Genomic DNA, 21,012 nt, shown 5'->3' with positions numbered 1-21,012 from the left:
TCATTTGAGGAGGCCAATGACTGTTTTCACTAAACCCTCAACTCCTTTAGAAACCAAAGCATGTTTGTACCATTTGTGTGATGGACCAGGCTTTCACAGTATCTTCCAGTTAGCGGTATGTTTAGCATCTAGATACATGGGACCAGGGAGATGGCTGAATAAGTAATGTGCTTGCTTAGTCAGCACATGGACTGCAGTTTGTATCCTCAGAACCCATGTAAAACCAGATGAACTAGTGAACACTCATAACCTCAGCTTTCCTACAGTCACATGGGAAACTAAGACCAGGCGATCTCTGGAAGCTTGAAGAAGACTGTCATAGAACACACAGTGATGAACAAGAGGCTGTTTCAAACAAGGCGGAAGGCAAGGAATGTCACTCAAAGTTATTTTCTCGCTGCTACAAACTTTTGTCCAAGATGACTGACTATAGTCATTTATCTGAAACAACCCCAAACTGAAAGCAACCCAAGCGCCCATTAACACATAAATGAAGCCCCAAACTCTGGCACAAAGAATACAGTAGATTTAGAATACTACTTATCATCAACTAAAGCAAAGGATGTCTGCTGTAGCTAAGAAAAAAAAATAAACACCAAAATGATAATGTTGAAAGAAGCCAGGCATAAACAGTTGACACACTGTGTGTTCTCATACATATGTACACAACATTTAAAAAGCACTATAGTGAATGCAAATATTATCTGTAATTGTGATTGTGTCTGTGTGTGGGGGCCTGCGTGTGTGTGTGTGTCTGTCTGTCTGTCTGTGTGTGCTGGAGGTGAGGTCCCCTGTGAAGCTCAGATTGACCTTGAACTCAATCCTTTTTGCTCTCTCCATGTGCTGAGATTCCACCATGCATAGGTAATCAGAATGCTCTATTTGTGATGTTGGAGACTGGACCTAGGACCTTGTACATGTTAGCAAAGCACTTTCCCAGCAAGCTACATTCTTCTCACCTGTCTTTGGTTTTTAACATTATAGCAACCACATGGGCTGGGTAATACTTCAACTTCTGTTGCCATATAAAATAGATGGCATCTCCCATAATACGCTGATGACTGAGGTAATGGGAAGGGGGACCAAGAATATGTACACTTTTGTTGGTGATTTAAATTTTATTTATTATTAAAGTTTCTCCATGTAGCACTGAGAAAAGAAAGAAAATTCAATTCCTTTTGAAGTTTTATTGCCAAATGGTGGACACCCAATCTGTGCACCAATAATTTAGATGCATTAAATATTAGGAGCACAAGGAGATAAATAACTGAGGGCCTTTGACACCATTTTTGCACCTATTTCACTTTTTCTGCATATTTTTCTAGAAAGATATTTCTTTTTCATCAGACAGGTTCTCTTCTAAGCAATAGCCTTGAACAGCCATCCATGGAGTAGAGCATCAAATCCAAGCTCCTTAACAGAACATCTGAGTCTCTTCATGCCTGATCCCATGACTTTTGTTGCCTGAAATTACCCTTCGTTTCAGTCTTCATGACCTTATCAGCTCTTCTCCGAGCATGTTGTTTCCTGCAACCTTGTGACCCTGCAGGTGGATGCTGCCTCTCAAACATGCCCTTCTCTTCTGGGTCTGCCCAATCAACTCTCCGGCATTTGTCAAGCACTGTTCTTTGAACAACCCCTTCATCTCCTTGCTTCCTTCCTCTAGAGAGTTGGTCTGTTATCACACTGTGAGCCCCCACACATGCTTCGCAATGCTGTTTGCAATTAGCTACTGGCACCATGTCCCTTGCTCAACACTGAGACGTTCTTGAGGGCCCGGGCTGGCGCTGCTGGAAGTGCTAACACTGCCCTGCCCAGTTCCACCTCTACAGGTCACTGTCACCATGGAACACTGCTGTGTGTCCTGGTCATGGATGTGGAAGCGATAAGAAAGAGAGGCAAACACCTACACCGTGAACTGGGCCATGGGGAGTGTGTCACAGCATGCAATAGTTCCTGTGTGCCAGGCACTGCGGTAGGAACATGGAGATGTATTAAACAGAGTTCATCTTCTCACTCTTTAAGGCTGTCTATCATATATAATAGTGAGAGAGATACTTTAGTACGATGTCTTCGTTCACCAAACAAAAACCAGCTTGGGAGACAGGACCAATTGTTACCCAGTTTTAAAAATGAGACTCTGAGTCAAATGGTTTTGCCAAGCTTTCCTATCTTGTGACAGCTTGAGAATTGGAACCGAGTTACGAGGTAAAGAACATTCTTCAAATAATTCAATCTATTATTTATGAAGCACCTGCTATTGCCCAGAAAGTGTGCTGAATTCTGTATATATTATCGCTAATTTTCAATAAGCATGATAACTGCGATTATCACCACTTTTATGTAGAGATTCTGTGGCTCAGAGAAACAAAATAATTCTTGTAACCATGCACAGCAAATAAAACGTGGAAGCACAGGCTGGCGAGGCAGCTCAGTCTGCAAAGTTTCAGCTCTTCATGTATGAAACATCAGACTTCAGACGCAGGATCTGTGCAGAAAGCTCAGTGTGTGGCTGCTAAAATGGTTTGGTGGGGAAAGGCGTTTGCTAGACAATTCTGAAAACCTGAGTTAGGGAGATCCCGGGAGTCCTTAAGAATCTTTAGGTCTTGGCTCATATCTGAAATCCTAGCCCTCCTCAACTCCATGGCAAGACAGAAGATAGCGACAGGAACTGCCTGGACCGCTACAGCGCAACTGGCCGGGAGCACACAGAAGATCAGAAACAGCGAGACCCTACTTCCTAAGGTAGAAGGAAAGATCTGACCCTTGGAAGTTATGGTCTTCCCATCTCTGTGTCTCTGTCTCCCTCTCTCTCTTCCTGTGTGTGTCCCTGTGTCTGCTTCTGTCTCTCAGCCTCTCTCTCTTCACGCATACACATAACAGTAACAAATATGTGGTACACATTTGTAATCCCATTGCTGGGGAGGTGGAGACAGGAGGATGCCTGTGATTTAACGGCCAGCCAGTCCAGCCTAATCAGTGAGCTCCGGGTTCTAGCTTGTCTCATAAAAGAAGGGGTGTTGCTCCTGAGTGACAGTACTCCCAGTTGCTCTGTGGCCCATGCACACTCATACAGACTAGTGCCCTCCTGATACGGATCCAATCAACACCATGGCCTTGCAAAGAATTCTAATCTATAGTCAACCAATCCCACTGTAGTAATGCAAGAGTTTCTAGAAGTACACACAGAGGTGAATAGAGGCTTAGGTAGTTTCTGTAGGATTATAAATTAATGTAGGAATAGCTCATTCTACCGAAATGGCAGACAAATAAGTCCCAGAATTTTCTGCACTAACAGAGAGAGGAGATGCCACCCAACACTTCATTCAGTCAAGGATGGAAGACCTAGTCCTCTCCTCTCCCGGTCCCGACTGCACCTTCATCAAGCAATGCAGTCTGTGGGCCTTTTTAACAACACCTGAAACCGTGTCTTGGACACTCTCAGAATAGTGAGGGCCCCAAATGGTGAAGACTCAAAACTGGAGTGGAAGCTTAAGGCAGAATAGATGATTCAATACACGGATGAGAGGGCTCTTCCAGTCCCAGGTGTTTCTCACATGGAATAAGCAAGAACAAAAGCTTCAAGGGAGAGCTATGATTTTGTCCAAGGGTCTCCATGTAGAAATAACTAAGAGACAGGTTTCTTCTGGGTTGGTATGAGAGAACCGGCTGTAGCTCATGGGGGAGGCTTTGAGAAAATCATCAGAGTTATTCCAGTAATGGTGCTGTAGCCACTTGGTGGGGATGTTGTAGAGAAAATTCAAGAATTGTTCAACCTTTAAAATTTGTGCCATCTCGGGCTCCTCTCATTCAAGCATAGCACTGAATCCAAAGGCACAATGCTGAAGCCATCTTTACCGCGGTCATTATTGTGCCCTCTAGTCATCAGGGGAGATGGATGTTGTCTTTGCCGCCTAGGTGAGAACATCTATTCGCGAATAGAATCCAATCATGCAGGCTACCGAATGGATGAGCCACCAGGGCATAGCAGATCAGAGTCCCTTGCGGGAGAAGGTGAGTCACACACTGCAATCACGGCTGGTGCTGTCACAGTCCCTTGGGTCCCCTGCCACCTGGCATTGAAATAGGCTGAAAATGTTGCCTCCATGGGTTGATAAAATATTTCTGTGGTTAGCACACAGATCTGTTTCCCAAAGTAGATAAATCACTTTATCCGTTTCTTCTCCTCTATTTTCTAGCAACTGGGTAAGAAGCCTGCCTATGAAATGTCCGTTTAAAATCCATTGTGTCTTAGTAGTGTTACACGAAGAGAAAATGCATGCACAGTCCTATGCCCAGGGTCAAAAGAGGCTCAAAAATTTGCCTGATTTGAAGGCAGCTGAAAAATCAGGGCTGCCAAACACAACGCTTTCCTTCAAGAGCTTAAGGCTCTCAATTCCCAGCAAATTCTGGTTCTCACTGATGGCATACTGTCCCGAACACAAATGGCTTTAGGTGTTGAAGGGAAAATTGTTGCCAAAAATCTAGGTTCCAACAAATAACTCAAACAACTTTTGCTTCCCTCTTGGGGGCTTTGTATGCTCAGGCAGCAATTTGAATGTTAAATCTAGGTCACAAAGAACTTTGCCGGAAGATTTTTCCAGTCATGGGAAGGCGGAGGTTGTTTTGAAAATGCTTGTGCTGGGACTGTTTCACAGAGGTATTACAGACTACATTTGGAAATGCGTTTCCTCGGCACTTTCTCTGTGCCAATTGTGCTACTGGACATGGCAGTGGGATGGACCAAGACGGGCTCCTTTCCTTAACCAGCTCGTATTTCAGTGGTGGAGAAGGAAGACTTACGGTGCACAATGTGTTGCTCTTCGTATTACAAGAGGAGTATTTAGAAAGGGAGGATGAGAGGTATAATGTAAAGGAGGGTGCTAAGATCCCATTTAACACATCCTACAAACGTGTGCGTGTGTGTGTGGGTGTGTGTGTTGTTGTTGTTGTTGTTGTTGAAGGCTTGCTCTCGGGTGATGGTGCTACCTGGTGCTGTAAAAGCGCTAAGGGGTGGATGCTATTAAAAGGAAGTTGGACCACCACTGGGAGTCCATTGTGCAGGGGACATTGAGACCCAGCCTAGTTACCCCACCTTCAGCCTCCTGGCTGCCTGCCATGCCATGAGCTGCCTCCTCCATTACATATCCAACCCCTACAATACACTCTGACATCACAGGCCTAAAGAAATGGGCCACATGACTCTAGATGGTAGCCTCAGAAACCGTGTGTGAAAATAAATACTTCTTCCCTTTCCATGGATACATCTCATACTGTAACGGGTATTTGTTACAGTGCTCAAATGCTGCATAACACAGGAGGAACCACTGAAGATCAACCCTCTGGGCGGGCAGAGGGACAATGCTTCTAGGAGACTTCTGGAAAGAATGCCTCGTATGTGAATGGGCTGTGGACGTTTGCCCTCTCTCGTATGAATCCAAGAGGAGCCCAGAGAGATGGAGGAGCACCTGAGAACACCTGGAGGAAAGCATGAATGTGCTGGTGGGTAGTACTGCCTGAGCAACTGGGGACAGCAGGGTCACAGAGGGTAGAGGAAGTGTTGGTTCCTGCGAATGTGGTCATCCTCTGTCTGCAAGGAGGTAGAAGTGAGCAGATTCAGAAAGGAAACGGACATGATCAGATACTGTGATTAATAAATACATGTGTTCGTCATATGTAATTAGATTAGGAGGGAGAGAGGAGGCTGTCTGGAAGGACAATTAAGAATGGCTAGATTCAATGTAAATCTGAAAGGATGTAGTAGTGGCAAATTTATTAGGGAAGCAGCATTCTCATCCCCAAGTGGTAGAAATGCAAACTGGACTTTTCCAGGAAGGTCATTGGGTAACAAATAGCAGTTCTATTTCTTGAATTCATCTCCTAGGCATAGTCCTGAATACATAATGTTTGCCCTGAAAAACCACCATCAAACTAAGTAATTTTTATCAGTAAGGGAAACTGGCTAAATAAAGCAACCAATAAGTGTACTAGGTGAGAGGCTGAAATCTAGGGGAAAAATGCAGATGCAGAACCAGATAAAATGGTCACAGGGGATTGCTAAGGGAAGCAAGGAGAGCCAGGCAGCAGAGCGGCAGACAGGTGGAGGGGTAACTACCCTAACTGCGAAAGCTGGGCTCAGACAAATAAACCTGAAGTTGAAATAAGGAGAGATTTCAAAATCTTACATCTAAGATGTAAGAAATTAGAAAGAAAATGCTCTGTATAGCCTCCCCCCCCCCAGTAAATGCCCTCTGTCCTGAAACAGTGATCTAAAAAAACCATGAAATTTTAAATTCAACTTTGAACAGGTTTATATAACTAAGAGAGCAAAACAATAGGGTTCAGGCTCTTAAGCTTTGGGATGCCATTGTCAGAAACCTTTTAATTTCAATAGAGAAGCTAAAAAAAATGTTCTTTTTTATCCCTGAAAGAAGGGAGAACCAGAAATAGACTCATCTTCCAAGGAAATGAATTCTACCTCCAAGATTTCTTAATCCCACATTGATTGGTCCCAAGTAAGAATGCGCATTAGTACATTTTCCAGCAGCCAATGTATATATTTTCTGGAGGGGAAAAAAAACTATGCTATCTTGGATGTAAATTAAATATACAGTGTTTTATACACGAGGACTAGCATTAAAAATGATAATCAGGCAGAAGAGGAGACAAGAGACTTGACTGAAAATCAGTAGAATCAATACACAGAAGCAACAGGCCTACTGGGGATCCAGATAATGGAGTTAGAAGACAGAAGCATTTAAATTAGCTGTGCCGAGGAACTCAGCGAAGTATAAAGACAATACAGCGGACTTCAGCAGAACATTAAAAATGCTGTAAAATGGCCAAATGACAATGCTTCAGCTTTAAGACCGAGAATGTGAGATGAAGAAGGGCATGGATCATGTAGTAGCAAAGGAGAGTAACAGAGGATTCGTGACGTTAGATAATCAAGGGGAAAGGGTACAAATAAGATGGCATAGAGCTAGCAGGTGCAAGGAAGAGTCCAACGGGTCTTGCTGATGCCTTAGATTGCATGCTCACTGCGGTGGAGACAAGCGAGGTGTTGACCACAACTCTTCAAGTTTTCTCCTGGGCACAGTGCTGGACTGTTTCCCTGCCTCCCCTGCAGTGTCAGTGGCCACGTGATTCAGTTCTACCCAATGGAATGAGGGAGGAAGTGACAAATGTCACTTCTAGGTAGGAGCCAAGCAAATGCCTCATGTACCGGTCCGTCTTCTGTAATCCAGAATGATGATCCCCTGGTGGCCATGGAAGCTTCATGGTGAATATGGCTAATGTTTTATTTATCCTCCGTACTCAAGGGCTGAAGGAAGCAGAATACCGCAGCCTCTGGCTGTGAGTGGGCTCCAGACGAAGGAGAAGGAAATCTATATTGAGTGAGCATACCAAGGCTTCAGTCTGTAGTAGCAGCTGTCTTTGCCTTTGATGCCTTCAGCCCTTGGAGGGCTGCCCTTTGCAGCGACTCCTGCTGCCTGCTGCAGGGTGAGTTCCTCCAGTGGTGGGCTAAGCTGATTGGTTGACTTGGTTGAATGAGGAGATACTAGGAGGCTGCCGGGAGTGTGTCTGTGAGGAGACTTTGGGAGAGGATTGGATGCAGGATGTGACCTGATCAATGCTTGAATGTACCAACAAGTTTGCCATCTGGACACACTGGTGGGGCTATCCCGAAAGAGAAGGTGGAGCACGGTGGGAGGAAGTTAGTCACTCAAGGTGCCGCTGAGGATGCATCTTGTCTTGACCTCTTACTCTCTGTCTATGTTTTAAGGCCGTCACTCTGCTCTGCCCTCAACTCCACCATGTCCCGCTGAAGGCCCCAGGGATAGAGCCAAGTAATCAAGGACTGAAACCTTTAAAGCCACAAACCAGGATAAAGTTGTCCTTTCTTAGGTTGTTTCTCCTAGGTACTTGTCAAACCTATAAAGAGTCAGGAAAATACCCACCGTGCCGGAAGACCGTCCGACGTTCCCAATTTTGCAAGTTCTTCGTCACGAAAACAATTCTTCCTGCTCTCACTGCTTTGTGAACTTGCCCGCTAGGTTTGTTTGTTTATGGGGGGGGGAGCACACTCAGAGCTAGTGCCGTAGGTAGTGGAAGTGTCCTGTCAAAAGAATCCCCATTTTGGAACATGCTTCAGAAAGAGGAAACGGGAAGGCTCTTTAATGTAGTCTAGACAAATGACCTTGGTTATCTGTCTCCTGTCCTCAAACTTGGCCGAAATCTGTGAGATGATTACACTAAATGAATCTTTACTCTGTCTCTTTCACTTCAAGAAAGCCAGACTTGATTTTCGCCAATTAGCTCAGAAAATAGAATATAACACAAGATGGAAAAATGTGCAAAATAGATGCTCTATTAAAAATGACATAAATCTATATCGAAATCCATATGAGAAATGAGAAGACTGAAGAATAGATTTATATCTATATGACCAAGAGAGCTAGTATTTCATCCACTTATACACTTATAAATTTAAAGTCTTCTTCGGGGTCATTTAATCTGGTTCTTCCCCTTTCCCTCACCCCCTTCCAGCCTTTGCAACTTGAATTCTTTCTACCACAGCTCCACCAAGTGGCTGTTTGGAAACTGCTTGAATTCCCCTAGGGACAGGCAAGTCATTCCATCCCGGGAAAGGAACAGTGTTCTCTGAACAGCTGTGTTTTTAAATATGAAAGCTAGATTTAAGAACAGCATTCAAGAAAGCTGACTACAGCCTTGATGCTCCTGTGAGCACACACATATGATCACCCAGCACACCCTGTATATATATAAAGAGATTTGTAGACATATACAGTGTATATTTACATGTAGTATAAAACCTGTGCATATGAAGTACATGGATAGACGCAGACATCTTGATATATTCATACACACCAGGCACATAACTTGCTAATTATTTCAACCATAATAAGACATGGACATTTCTGCTTAGATTTTTTTTAATGGTGGTAAGATCATTTCCTATATCCTTAAGAGATGTGGAGTATGCCTTTGTCTACTAAATCTGTCAAGACTGTATATAGTTTCCTGTGACACTATTACTTACAAAGTTGACTGCCTTCCCCTTAGAATAAAATATTTTCCCCTATGTAGGTCAATTCAGGTAGGAAGAGAAAGTACACATGGAATTGGCCGTTCTGGAACACATGCCTTCCTCCCAATCACGGAATGCCTTAAACCCGTTCTCATTCTCATTCTAGGTCAGCATTCTTTCAAGCATCAGCGCAGGTGTTTGGGCAAAGGCTGAATTCTTACTCCATGAATTGGTTGGATAATGAGATGTTTACAGATCAGTCTGTAGGTGACAAAGTGTCCTCTGACTTAGAAGTTAGTATTAACGAACACCTTTGAGTTAGACAGATGAGTGGGGGTCCTTATCTCAAACTGTACTTAACAAGACTAAGAGCCGGAGAAGTTAGTACTATGTCTCAAATTCACAAAGAAGCTGTCTAGCCCTGACATTAGTGGAGCATTGCCTATCTAGTATCATTTAATCTTCTCCCTCTATGAAGCTCGGTACTTTGTTAGAATGGTGTTGTATCCAGTATCACGTATGTGATCTCCTATTGTAGTCTGGGTGTGCATGCAGTACTTGGTTCTGTTAATGAGAGGTAGACTTGAGTTTCCTAGGAGGGTCTTCATTTCATGAACAAATAGACCAAAGAAGCACCATGCCTGCAACATTAAAAACTACAACCACAGCCATCACCACTAAGGTAAAAACCAGCTCCAATTCTTACAGCTGGCAGCAGGACTGGCTTCCCCCCACCCCCCGCCGTGCTGGGTTTCCAGTGAGCATGGTTCAAGTTCACACTCTGTCAGGCATACAACTTGTCACCACATAACATGGAAAAAGTCATTTCTTGTCCCAGGCTTATGTTTCCTGATCTTCGAAAGAACTCGGTGGGATTTTTGTGCCACACCCTTTCAAGTCTGTTCCTGGAACCTTTATGCTCCCAAGGCTGCATCACACAGGATGTGGGAACTGCAGCATCAACAGACCAGACAAAGCGCTTGCTTTTCCCAGGCTCCAGATGGAGACAGCCAATGGCAGAACTGCCTCTGAAACTAACCAACCCTGCCTGTGTCTTCCACTGCTTTTCTGGGCGTTGGTTTGTTAAATCTACTGTAGACACAACGCGTGTCAAGCTTAACACCATCACTGACTGACTTATTTCCTAGTCTTAATTTTATTCTGCTTACCCTGAAATCATCCATCGACCCACGCCCACTGATTTTGTTCTGTTAAAAGTCTTTGTAAAGCCCTGTTCCTAGTGATTGTAGAAATCTACGAGAGAAATTCAGGTAAAGGGAGACATTTTTATCAGGCAATGACTTAACTCGGCCTTCACCTGTTCCTTCCGTACAGATGCCAGAGCTGCAGTAATTGCATTGTGAGTTCTGGTCGGAGAAGTTCTTTGCATTTTAAACTGTCAACAAAGCAACAGAAAGTCCCAAACACATACACAAATATGTTCGGTTGCTAACAAGGCAGAAGGATAAACACAGGGTAGCTATGACAACTCTCTCATGGATTCTCCTTAGGAGGAAGCTCTTTGGTGAATATAGATTCAGATTGACTTTGAGGATTCAGGAAGCAGAGGTTGATTGAGTGTATTGAGCCTGGCTGAAGCTTGCATATGCCCGTAGACAATTTCTTTACTTTTGCTGCCCATCAGAAGCACCCAGGGGGGCTTTTAAAATCCCAATAACAAGGCTTCTCCAAGAACATTTGAACTTTTAACTCTCTCTCTCTCTCCCTTCCTTCCCTCCCTTCCTCCCCCACCGTGTGTGTGTGTGTGTGTGTGTGAGTGTGTATGTGTGAGTGTGTGTATGTGTGTATGTGTGAGTGTGTGTGTATGTATGTGTGAGTGTGTGTGAGTGTGTGTGAGTGTGTGTGAGTGTGTGTGAGTGTGTGTGAGTGTGTGTGTGAGTGTGTGTGAGTGTGTGAGTGTGGTGTGTGAGTGTGTGTATGTGTGTGAGTGTGGGTGTGTGTGTGTGTGTGTGTGTGTGTGTGTGTGTGCGTGTGTGTGTGTGAGTGTGTGTGTGAGTGTGGCACTGGTGTTTGTTTAGATTCCCTGGTGACATTATGGATGTGATGGCTAATCTTTCCCGTCAGCTTGATGAGATTTACCATCACCATGGCAACACCCCTTCAGGTGTATCTTTGAGGGATATTCTGGATTAGGTTAATTGATGTCAAAGACCCGCCTTTACATGCGGGTGGCGTCTTTCCATTGGCTGCTTATAAAGGAGAAAGGAGGCTAACCACCACCATTTGTTAGCCTGCATCCTGCCTGCAGATTCTGTGGCCAGTGGTCTCAAGCACTTGTGGCCACCCCTGTCCCACTGTCTTTTTGGACTGTTAGGCAAAACCAAATCTTTCCTTCAGTTGTTGTCAGGTACTTTGGGGACAGCAAGAAGAGAAGTACCTGACACACAGCCACTAACCTGGGCCTCGTTCCCTCCTCCAATTCAAATATATTGCCAAGACTCTCTAAGAAAGGTACTCCAGTCTTCAGACGGTGGCTGTGTTTAAAGAGTGACAGCCCATGGATTCCCTGAAATCGATACTGCATTTTAACTCTTCCTCCCTTTAAATCTGTGGCCCGGAGGGGTGAACTGCTATTGTGACTTTGTTGTCTTTTGTCTTTTTCTCCCATGCATCACAAATGAGGATCCTGTTGTGTCCATATAAACACTGCCTATAGATTGATTTACTCTTGAAATAAAAATTGATTTGAGAAGACGAGCATGCGGGCTATCCTGAGAGCGTGCCTCAGATCTAGAGTCCAGGTTAAGTCACCATGACTGTATTACCTATATCTTCTGGCCATGCTTTTGGTGTCACGATGGCATGGCCGCCATAAGCTCTTGTGTTTGAACGCTTGGTTCCGAGCCGGTGGCACTGTTTGGAAAGGTTGTGGAACTTCGAGGAAGTGGCTTCCTGGGATCTAACAGCTTGGATCCACTTTCCTGTTCACTCTCTGCTTCCTGAGGAGGGCTGCAATCCGAACGTCTGCCTCAGGCTTCTGCTGCCTTGCCTTGACCACCAGGCTAGGCGCTATGCATTCTAAACTATAAACTCAAATAATTCCGTTGCCTTTCAATTGATTCTTGTTGGATATGCGGTCGCAGCAACCGGCAACTTAGCTAGGAATACTCTCACCTGGAGACATCAAGCTAGTTACTAGCAGCAGCTGCCTGTGTGGGCCTTCTGCTGACTGCCTGAGAAGGAAATGAGAGAGAAGCATTTACGACCCCTTTATCGCCACTTCCCCACAGCAGGATAAATCTGGAGATACTTCCTAATATCGCAGAGCTGGGCTAGTTATTTTGCACTGAACTCTTGCTTTCTTACCCTCCTCAGACTTATAAAAGACTGTTAATAGATTCTATAAATTGTAGTGTCTCATCAGCAAGAGAGAAATAGAGGATGAGAAAATGAGCAAGAGTGTGCTGTGTTCCCATCATTTGTATACATGATTTTGTGAGTAGAAGATCCTTGAGCCCAGTGCCTACCCCTTGCTAGGCACAGCAATGGCCCAGAGGGTGCTGGGTAAAAGTGACATCGAAAACTGAATTGTTATGCTTTATGAAAGAAGAGGAAAAGCAGAACCAGGATGGAATGTCTAATTTCTAAGTATAAATGCATAGCAAGCCACCTGAATTAAACCTGATTTTTGAAGTAATTACTCCAACATTCCAGGCCTTCATGACTTACAAATTACTTTTTAAAAATTAAATTTAGAGTAGGGCATGGACAGCAGAGTTTAGCATTTACCCAGGAAAGCATCCACATTTTGTGATCCCTGGACAGTTAATCTTGGGCCAACTTGATGAGCTGTCTGGCCTCTGTATTTCTCTGGGGGATCATACAGAACAGATCAGCTGAGGTGAGAAACACCTTCTGTGCGAACCCTATTCTCTGGGCTGATTCTGGACCATATTAACAGGAGAAAGTGAACACAGACATCCGTTGTTCTCAGCATCTAAGCTATGGATGCATGGTGGCAAGCTGCCTTATGTTCCAGCAGCTGCAACCACTACCTCCTCCACCCCACAATAGTTTATAACCTGGAACTGTGAGCTAACTTAAACCCTTTCTCCCTTCTGTTGTTTCTGTCAGCGTGTTTTGCTGTAGGAACTCCTATTATAATTCTATTTTATTTATTTATATTATTAAAAATTTCCACCTCCTCCCAACCTCCCATTTCCTTCCCCCTCCCTTAATTCCTCTCTCCTCCCTTGCCAGTCCAAGGAGCAGTCAGTGTTCCCTGCCCTGTAGGTAGTCCAAGGTCCAACCCACTCCATCTGGGTCTAGGAAGTTGCGCATCTAAACAGACTAGGCTCCCCAAAAGCCAGTACATGCGGTAGGATCAAAACCCAGTGCCATTGTTCTTGGCTTCTCAGTCAGCCTTCATTGTCCGACATGTTCAGAGAGTCCGGTTTTGATCCCATGTTTTTCAGTCCAGGTCGCGCTATACTTTAAAATTTGTTCTTATTGTGTATACTTTTGTATTAGGTGGAGAACTCTTTATTAGACAAAAGGAGGAGGTGCTGTAGGAGGTCCTTCAGCCAATAGCCTTTAAGATACTAGCTCACTCTGAGCATGGCCACATGTACTGTATATACAGATGTAGAAACATACACAGCCCCTTGGCTGCTAGGTTCTGTTCCTGTTCTCCACTCATGAAGAGGACTGTTGATCTGTGAGTCTACCCCTAAATAAAGAGACCTTTATTATACTCCATTCTGAGCTAGTGTGGGACTACTATATTATTTTACCAAGGCAACAGAGAATATAGATGTAACCAACTTTGGGGACATGTTCTAGGAATCAGAAAAAGCCTAGGTGACCAGAAGAGCCTTCCAGCACACTTGTGGTAGGTAAGCCAGTGTTGGCTATGGCCACATTAGTGTGACAGCTAACAGATCCATGCTTCGGGTGGAAATTGGAAAAATTGAAAAAAAGCAACGTAACTAACTCGAGTTGGTGTCTAACAGAAGGCTGGAATGTGATCAGTATGCAGAGACTGGAAGACGTTCAAGGGCAGTAACCAGAAAGAGACATGCCTCCTAACAGACGATAAGGTCAATAAGATCAGCAGAAAGATAATGAGCAAAGGAAGCTGATGACTTGGCCCTTCCCAGATTATTTTTCAAAGTCCTTAGTCACAAGGAAAGGAAGTAATTCCAGACTCATACGCACTTTGTGCTCGGCTGTGTATACCATGTTTATCAGTTTTAAAGGAAACTGTATGTAGTTCATCCCAAGCATGATGGTAGTAATAATAGCTGTTATTCATTGTTGCTTTGCTATATACTTGAGATTTTGGTAGGTGTTTCATATATTCATATTCTTCTATGATGGCTATTCTTGGTTGTCAGCTTGACTACATCTGTATAAACTACAATTCAGAAATGGAAGGCCCAACTGTGAGTGATGTTTTCTTGGTTTGAAGAGGGGGAATCCACTTTTAATCCAGAAATTTGAGGTAGGAAGACACACGAATTTGATCCAGATATTGAGGAGGGAAGTCATGCCTTTCATCTGGGCCACACCTTCTGCTGGAAGTCTATATAAGGACATAGAAGAAGGAAGACTTTGATCTTTGTCTGCTTGCCTCCATTTTGCTAGTACATCCATTCCTTCACAGGCATTAGAGCCTTTGAAATTCCAGTATATACTGAAGACCAGCTGAGACATCCAGCCTTGCGGATTGAGCAACTACTGAGTTCTTGGACTTTCTATTCGCAGTGAGCCATTGCTGGGTTAGCTTGACTGCTGCCTGTAAGACATTCCAATACATCCACTTTGTATTCTCTTTCCAGAGAACCCTGAGTAAGACACCACCTGCTCAGATTAACTGCAAGCCCTGAACAGGCTTCTTCCTCATACCCATGCTCTCTAGAGTGCAAGTATCTGATGGCCTATGATTCCTACACTGGAGCGGGCAGGACTCTGTGCAGGGTGAGCTGTGGGGAACCTGGGATACATAAATACCAGAGTTCTTATGCATTCGGCCTGGCGTCTTTTCAGTAAGGATGGGCTGAAACAAAGGGGAGTCTGTGGGCTGTTTCCCCCTACTTTGTTGTGCGCCTGCACTGAACTTTGTAGAGTCCAAGAACTGGAAAGTAGAACCATGCCATCTGGGTTTTAATCAAAATGCATCTGTTTACGGATAGATAATTGTATATATTTATTTAGTGTTTAGCGGTTTTTCTAATCTTGAGATATCTAGCCATAGGCTACACATTCCTCCATGCTCTCGCTCTCTCTCTTTTTGTTCTGCACAGTCAGAAGCCTTGGTGCCTGGAATGTACCAAGGTCCTCAATAACTAGGCCGCATTGGTGATCATTATTTCTAAGCCGTATTCCTACTTACAAATGCTTTAAGTTATGTTCAACACATTGCAGTGCCGGGGTGTTTTTGAAATACTCCACAATTAAAAATCTGCCATTAACTATCCAAACAGAAGAATCTCAATCTTTGAACATGAAGGGCTGGGATAACAGCTGGACAGAGGCTGATCAAGGGGACAAGGCTACAGTATTCATAGCAGCCCCACTAGCTGCTGGCAATTAGCTGGGAGAAAGGGGAAGAGGGTATCGTGGAGGCTAGCAGCTGCTTCTGCAGCTGTACACAGGAGGAGAGAGGCTGAATGTGAATCTCACTTCTTCCTGGGCTGCATTGTTCCAGCAGGAGACCGTTCAGCCATTTGAGACTTCCATAGGAAGGATGACCAGCTAGTTGTACCCTTGACTGCTGAGTACCTATCAGAAGTCTTTTCCTGACAACTTTGCTGCCGGGGAAAACTTAGTCTCTGTAATAAGGAAATAGACTTCAATGGCGTGGTGGGGAGCCCTCAGCTGGGAGTGAGAAGCCATGCCCCCAACTGGCTGTCTCTTGGCAAGTCATTTCACCTCTTTGGTTGCCTTGCAAGTATCACTAAGGACTCTGCACCACAAACAGCAGCCAGACCATAGGTGAGCCCTCGATTCTGGTCAGCATCTGATCCTCCTCCTCTTGTTAATGATTTCTTTCCGATGAGGAGATGATGACCACCCTCCTGCTCACTTCAAGGGTAGTCAGAAGGACGATGGGGTTAGTGGGTGTGAGAGCAGTTTGAGATCTGTCCAAATGTGAGGTGTGGTAACAGTATATGTTCCAAAGGTGGAATGAATGATGTAAAGGCCCCCCAGAGCCACGTCTGATCTCTGAGTCATCAGCCTTCTTTCCCCAGTGGCCTACAGAGGATGCCTAAGACTTCCAACAGTTGCAACTCTTAGCTGTGCATAGTTTTCTCTTTGCCCCGAGCACAGCCAACAGCAGAATTAATCTGTCTTTCCCTGCTGTAGGCCTTTTGCACCTCTGGTCTTGCGGTTTGGGGACACTACAAAGTAAAGCAAGCTAGCCATGAACGCAGCCACAGTGATGCTGTGACAGGTGACCTGATGACTAAGACAGTTACTGAATGACTCATGGGCAGGGAGTGTGGGCATGCTGGACAAAGGGATGACTCACATCCGAGACAGGACAGCATGGGGTTCCATTGTGCTGTTTCGAATGGCCATCCATCTAAAATGTAGGGTTGGCTTACCTTGGAAACTTACCATTTAGTATTTTTGGATAGTGGTTAGTCACAGGTAAATAAAATAGAATGTGGAGATACAGTTTATTCTCAAGGAAGTGGTAAACATTTATTTTATTTTTGAGATGATAATATAATCATATCATTTCCCCCTTGTATTCCCTGCCTCTCAACGTTCCATTATATGTTTTCTGTCCTCTTTGAAATTTATGGCCTTTTAAAAAATTAATTCTTGCTATATGGTTAGGTCTTTGCTCATACACACACACACACATATATATATATATATTCCTAAATATATAACTATAACCTATTCCATGTAACTTGTATACATATTTTCAGGACTGGCCATTTGGTATTAGATGACCAGTTGCCATGCTGTTTCTGGGGAAGACTTTGACTCCCTACCCTCAGCATTCCTTAGTTACTTGAAGTTCTTCAACACCTCTTTTCCTCATCTACTCTGGCATGTCCACTGCTATTGTCCCCATTCAGCTCTTGTTTGTGACTGGCAGCATGGAACCATAAACCCATGAACAGTGCCAAGAATTATAATGGCAATCATGCAAGTACTTTCCCAGCCATACAGAGCAGTAACTGGCACCACGCAGAGCATCTTACCAGCAGGATGTGAGATGTGTGGTCTGTTTTATGGAAGGAACTCAGAAGTGAAGGAGAAACTCAAGAGATGGATTAGTGACACAAGAAATAAGAAAGGCAAGCTGTGAGAAGCTACTGAGCAGGCCAGGAATCCCCTCGCATTTATGTCCGTTATCTTATAACAGGCCTTACACTGACTCTTACACTGAGCATCATTAATTTTTCCATTTTGAGTAATGAGTCTAAGGAACTCCTTTAAAAGCACCCAGTGCAGATGGTTTTTATCTAGGACACCTAACTCCTCATAGAAGCTACCAAATGTGAGCAGGCATTTTCTCCCCATTATTCTTAGCTATTGATCCCTGTTGGTCTCATTCATTGATCTTATCATAATTTATCTTATTTGTAATATAAAAGATATGAATTTTATCTCTTTTGTTTATTGCTTTTCTTTATTCTTATAAGTTATCCAAGGGCAAAGACCACATAGGTTTCATCCTTCTACATTCCTTTCTCTGTACGAATGCTCAATAAAGACTTGTTGTCGCATGAAGATGTGTCCAGGAGACTTGGCTATCATAATCACTGCCCTATTCTATACTTCCTGTACTACATTGTAACTTCCCAATTTACACACGTCCTCATTGAGGCTATGAAATTGTGAGGTCAGCAACTGTCCTTTTGTCTTGGCATCCCGAGCCTGGCACACAGTAGATTTTCATGACTGCTACCTGCATAAACAGAATGGAATTTACAATGTCCAGAGCAGATGCAAGAGTCCCACTGCTGAGACACGGGTTAAATGTGTTTCGATGAACTTCAGGGCACAAAGGATACAGAATGAGCTGAGCAGGGGATGCTCTTGGAACGTGAGGATGGGCTGGGTGGGGAAAGAAAGGAGTGGAAACAGGTGAGCAGGCACCTTCGTTACTACTGTGGGGCCCCTGGTAGGTGGTGGAGAGAGATGGTCTAGCAAATGGGGATGGTTGAAAGACGCAATTGTTACCCTAGAAATTCCCCATGGGACACATGACCCAGGCTGCTACAACAACAAGTGCCTGCCACTTTACTGAGGGAGAAAATGCTGGATGCTGAAGTAGAATTAAGATGAATGTGCTTCAAAATATTTTTTCGTGCTAATACCGGGATGCACCCTTTTCTCTCCCTACTGACATTCTTGTCTGTCAGGGTTCCAACCTCGAAGGGTTCGTACATTCCAGGGTAGGGGCGTGTGGATTAGAAATGTTAGTTCTGATAAACAGAGATGCAAAAGAGATAGGAAAGTACTCGGAGGGCCACCCAGTGAATACTGAGTGCTCCCGTGTTTATTTCTTACGACCTTAAAATACCCCAACCCACAAGAGGGGAAGAAAGCAAAAGATTGTTTTATCATGATCCAAGTAGTAGACAAGATGATTACCATCCTAATACCCCAAAAACCAAGTCCCCACACCCTAGGCCAAGACATCCTGTTAGGAGCCACACCTTAAGTTAAATCTCCTGTCAGATACCTTGAAGGAGCAAGACTAGGCCTGAACTCTGTGCCCTCTCCAGGGAGAACAGACCCACGTTTGTGGGCACCCACACTCTCTATTTGTCTACTCATGTCCTAATGGAACCTCCTCTGCTCTTCTATGGACTACATCAACACATGGAGTCCATAGTCTCAAAGCCCCACGTCACTTCTGATTTTCACACTTCCATGACTTTTGTTGGTTAATTAGTCAACTATTTGTGTCTTTCCAAGTACCATCAACTTCATTATACAACTAACTCACCATCTTATCCACAAAACTGTCGTGTGGTGGTCTAGTCATTACTAACCATTGAGATTTATATATGTTTCTTGTTGTTCATTATAAATTACTTGCTGAATATCAAGCTACCACAACTGAGGAAAAATTCCAATGTTAGGTACATGGCTATTTTTCTGGGAAGTTTCTCATCAAACTCTCCCTGAGGAGAGCACCATCCTGCCTACGAAAGGCTAGTGATGAGACTCTAGACAATCTTCTAGGAAAGTCCTTAGCTTAAGACCACATCATCCCCATGTTAATGGCTTTGTCTCTGCATCTCTCTCTCTCTCTCTCTCTCTCTCTCTCTCTCTCTCTCTCTCTCTCTCTCTCTCTCTCTCTCTCTCTGAAATCTTTTTATTTATGTTGTCAGGGCAAATTATGAGTGATGAAAGGCTATAAACCAAAGCAAAATCTAATACAAGAGAAAGGCATTTGCATCTATACGTGCAAGTTCCATTAGGGAAGTTCTTGGCCCTGTGCTTAAGAAGCTGATCCTCTGGGCATGGGTTGCATTTAGAATTGCCAGGGGAATCTTAAGCATGCAAATTCAGAGATCTTACTCTGAACCTCTGGTGGTTTTTTTTTTTTTTTTTTTTTTTTTTTTTTTTTTTTTTTTTTTACCACGGAGCACCCAAACCTTACGCAGCAGCAGAGAATGCTTTCAGCCAAAGGGAAAATCTCTGGAGCGGAGTTTTCTGCAACTGGCAGGACTGGCAATCAGCTGGCTGACATCCCCACAGGAGACAGCCAGCTTGTGTTTCCCCAGGGCAAGGTTCTCCAGCCTTAATGATCAGAGGCTTCACACGAGTTTACCAATGAAGATTCTTGGTCTATACTCCAGGAAGCTGATGGTGGATTTACACTGGCTGTGGCTGGGAACTGCCACATGCATGGCTGGACACTCGGCGGAGGGTGAAGACCAGTTTTGCTCTCCAGGCCCATCTCTTATATTTCTTGTTCTGGAAACACACATCCAAGCTCTGACTCACGTGATCCATAGGCAATTCTACAAGGTCATGGGCTTCAGAAAACTTGGGCTCTGCATCCTGATCCTGATTCTGATTCTATAGTAGAACAGGTAGCTCAGTCACCTTCCTCTCTTCCCCAGGATTTCTTCTTCCTCCTAAAACCGCCTTACCCTGGGATCCAACTCATTATTTTCCTGGGACCCATATTCTCATGGGCCTGCTGGAAACAGCTGGATCATAATATTTTGGTTAGAAATGGGACCTGCAGTTTGGATGCTTGCTTGCTATCTGCTTCCTGCTGTTCCACCCATGGCTTTCTTCCCCTCTTCTTACGTCTGTCTCCTGATTAATATTGTGTGTAGATAATTTTCCCAGTCACTCCTTTCAGTGGGCATTAAGCATTCACGTGCCCAACTGTCTCCATGAGGTCAGGCCTGTAGTTGCCCAGCATGCCTGGAACAGCTGCCACTAGCTGTGCTTTGCATATTGTACACTTAACTGCTAGTCAATTCCTTGTTTAGAGAAATCACACTGCACTTTCAAGTGATCGTGTTGTTTTCTTGCATGTGCACATGGGTGTTTTTGCAAGAGAGGGGTCAAATTAACCATGCATCTTCCCTTTCAGTAATTATTCATAAAGCTAAAATCATTTGCATCTTAAATAGTTCTCCAGGAATTAAAAAAAAAGATGGTACTACAGTCACAATGCTAAACTCAATAATAATTAGAATTACTCCCAGGCTGTTGAGTAATGTAAACACATTAAAGCATTTTTGGTTGGGTTTATTATCTGCTAATAAAATGAAGGCCCAGCTAAAGGGCAGTGCTGGGTAGCAGCTAGCATGTGAGCTGTGCTATGTTCTCCTTGGCTATTTGGCTGAACCCAGGTATTTATATCCACATAGCAGATGAGTCCGGAAATATGTTCCCACACGACTCCCAACCTGTAGACTCAAAAGCCACAAACAGAACGAGCAAAACGAAATGAAAACTAATTGGATTTTAAAAGACCATTCCAGTCTGCTGTGACTTGA

The sequence above is a fragment of the Arvicola amphibius genome, chromosome 12 (genome assembly GCF_903992535.2).
Source record: "Arvicola amphibius chromosome 12, mArvAmp1.2, whole genome shotgun sequence".
In the NCBI taxonomy this organism is placed as follows: Eukaryota; Metazoa; Chordata; class Mammalia; order Rodentia; family Cricetidae; genus Arvicola; species Arvicola amphibius.
This window is presented reverse-complemented; position numbering follows the sequence as displayed.